Genomic DNA, 3,190 nt, shown 5'->3' with positions numbered 1-3,190 from the left:
TCTTGTTTCTCATAGTATACCTCAAGTTTGACACGTCTGTGGTAGCGCTGGAGGTCAAATTGAAGTTGATGATGCCAGTCGCTACTGAGATTAGTGGAAGGAATGAAGTTGAGGCCCTTATTGAGGAGGGAGATTTGTAAGGGGGTTGGCGTGAAATTATGGGCCAAATTTATCACGTTCTTATTACCCCCCCGAGCGATCGGGATTATGGGGATGCCAAGTTTAAAAAGTCAAGCCAGTGCTTGAGCATCAACTTGGCCGTGTCCCGAGTCCAGTGGACCAGGTCGGGTTGGGTCTCAAAGTCCCGGCTGTCGAGAGCCGGGATGTGAGCATAATTGTTGCTGATTAAACTATTCAGCCGCCCGAGGTTGTTTTTCTGCTCAACGGGCAAAGCGGCCGAATAGTTAATCAGGGGGATTAGCACTCGGGCCCGTGGGAAGGTAGCCACGGCCATCCTGAGTGCCCCTTGGAGCTGCTTAATAGCGGTCTCCTTAACTTTCTGCTCACGATGGTTGATCCCAAAGGCTAGAACCAACACTTCAACCGGTGCAGCAATTACGGTCTTGCGTAGGATGGCCTCCGCGTGTCTAAAACTGGCGCCCGGGTAACTGTCGATCTGAAGGTCGTCGACGTAAAAAGGTGGTAGGTGGGACAGATTGGAGTCGCCGATCACCAAGAATTTCTTGTTGGCCGACAACTTCCAATCCATCATCCTCCTACTCGAGACCATGTGTCTAGTGGGTCTACGGGGGGAGGCACTAGTCGTATCCTCTACCAACTCGACACATTCTGGAATTGACAGGTGTTGTGGAGTATCTGGGACGGAAGGCCTCTTGTGTGGCTTCCTTTTTAGTGCCCCAGGGAACAAATGTGCCCAATCGGGGGACTCCTGAGGAAGCATCTCCTGAGGGGGCGTCTCCTGAGGAGGCGTCCGCTGCAAGGGTGAGTCCTCATAGTCCACCATAGGAGCCCCGGAAAGTGTGGGCCCCCGTGGTGAAAATTCACCCTGTGGTGCCGTCTCATCTGCCGTCTCAGGCTGGAGAGGGGACCAGTCGGGGGTCGCGGAAGAGTAACGAGGGGACATCACCGAAGAAAGCCCCCGCTCCTGTTCTACATCCCGAAAGTCGATCAGGAGAGGCGAGGAGGCCGTGGGTCCCCCTGGTGAGTCATCGTCGTCCTCTGTATGGGTGGGGGTGTCCTGGGTTTGATCCGCCCCGGAGCTTGTGGACCCACGTGGTGAGTCATCGTCGTCCTCGGTCTGAGTGGGGGTCTCCTGTGTGTCTTGTCTTGCAGGTGATCCCAGAGGAAGCCTCCTGCGAGATGCAGGAATAAGCTGGGTGGGCGGAGCCTCGCCGAGGGTGTCCTGGGCAGGCCCGCTGTCCGTGGCCCGGGGCTGTGTCACCCTCTGCTCCTTGGGTGGTTCCGGTCGACGAGGAAGGAAGATCGGGGCAACCCGTGCTGGAGGGATTGCATCCCGATCCACCTCAGGAGACCAATCTGGAGCCACGGCGTCGGTGCTGGTAGCCACCGAGACCCGGGCGACGACCCGAGCCGGAGGGCTGCTAGCCCGTACCACCCCAGGAGCCCCGTCAGGGCCCGTAGGGTCAGTATGGGTGCCCACCGATACCCGGGTGGCGGTCTGGACCGGCAAGGACTGGGCCGGGCGTACCACCTCCGCGTTGACAGGGGGGTCGGCGAAGGCCGCGACGATCAGAGCCTCGGCCTTCCCGAGGGTGTCCCCCATCAGTCTGCGTCCCAGATGTTTCTTGGCCCATGTAGAGGCCAGCTGAAAAGCGGGTCTCCAAACCTCGTCAATAAAACTGGTTATCTTGTCCAATTCCACTTGTAGAGTGTTTTTATAATGGTCTCTTAAAACCTCAACCGTCGTTAATGCCCAAGTCCTGGCATTGCACCTGATAAGCGTCTCAACGTCAGGGTTGGAGACCGCTGGTTTGATCATGGTGGCAAGCGTCTCTTCCATTTTTATTATGGACTGGGGGTGAGTGTCTTTTGTAACATTATTCAAATGATGTGTTATTTTGATAATATTATAAAAACACTGTGCTTTTAAATTCCCCTCCATGGACGTTGTGGAGTTGTCAGGGGGTGCAGTCCTCCGAGAAGCGTCCTGACGCTTCTTGCGTGTCTTCTTGGGACGGGGAGGATTGCGGGGACGTCTTTGAGGCCAATGTTCAGGTAAAAAATAGTCCTGAGAATAATGTCTGGGAGGCCTAGAGTCCATGTCTCTACTGGTATTACGGGAGCGCCCATTCCTCCTGGAAGCATCCCGGCGTTTCCTCCGTGTCCCCCTGGGGGGAGGAGGATAGCGGGGACGTCTTTGAGGTGAATATTGTGGCCTAAAGTACTCCTGAGAGTGCTGTCTTGAAGGCACAAAATTCCTATTTTGGCGTGTGTTTCTCCTATAATTCCACTGAGGGGCGCTGCGGCGCTCTTGATGTAGGTCATCAAAATGGCGGCGTGTCTGCGGGTAGGGGCGACGCGGATAGGAATCCTGCCGTCCCCGTGCTACATCCGCATAAGACCTCTGGGGCCGCTGCTCATCCCACTGAGAAAAATATTCCTCCTGGTCATAATGACAACGTTCATCATCCTGGGCGAGCCACTCTGAAGGCGCAGCCTGACGTCGCCGTGCGCGTCTTCGCCCCGACCTGACCGGAAGCCAGTCGTATTCGAACCCATCCGACATATTGCAAAATTATTTTAATATGTCGCTGGTGTGGATGATGTGAAAAACTGGTTGGCGAAAAAAGGTTTGTTCGCTTTATAAAAATAAATTGTCTTTATCCGTTTCCTTTGTGAAAAAGAGAGAACGGAATGCTCGGAGGCGGGACTTCCGCCGAGGTCAAGATAATCACTTCCGGTTGATGGCTGGCTGCATAAACGGTGAGATACGCTTTTTTGTTCAAAAATACGCTGTATCTCGCGCTAATGAGCCACCGGAATATCTCGTGAGTAAAAATAGCACATGTAGTATCAAAAATAGGCTGTTTATTTACAGAAAATAGCGACTAGTGGAACGAAAGCGTCGCGCCGCGACCAGGCCTTCAACTGGACACGGCAAGTAAACAAATACAAGAAAAATACTACAATGTGTCAGAAAAATATGAAAAAAGTAGAAAATGTATATTTACATGAAACGAGTCAGATGGCAACGTTTCGGTAAGATACC

At 53.6% G+C, this 3,190-nt stretch overlaps 1 long non-coding RNA gene across 1 annotated transcript; it reads left to right on the top strand.

The window, feature by feature from the left end:
- Nucleotides 1–809: 809 nt before the first annotated feature.
- On the top strand, nucleotides 810–1,885 carry LOC140678837 (uncharacterized). Its single transcript, XR_012050483.1, has 3 exons — nucleotides 810–942; nucleotides 1,036–1,161; nucleotides 1,294–1,885. It is a non-coding gene; the product is annotated as an uncharacterized lncRNA (long non-coding RNA).
- Nucleotides 1,886–3,190: the final 1,305 nt, after the last annotated feature.

This window comes from Nerophis lumbriciformis, linkage group LG06, assembly GCF_033978685.3.
Source record: "Nerophis lumbriciformis linkage group LG06, RoL_Nlum_v2.1, whole genome shotgun sequence".
In the NCBI taxonomy this organism is placed as follows: domain Eukaryota; kingdom Metazoa; phylum Chordata; class Actinopteri; order Syngnathiformes; family Syngnathidae; genus Nerophis; species Nerophis lumbriciformis.
The sequence above is the reverse complement of the archived record's forward strand: the minus strand, read 5'-3'. Positions and strand labels throughout refer to the sequence as shown.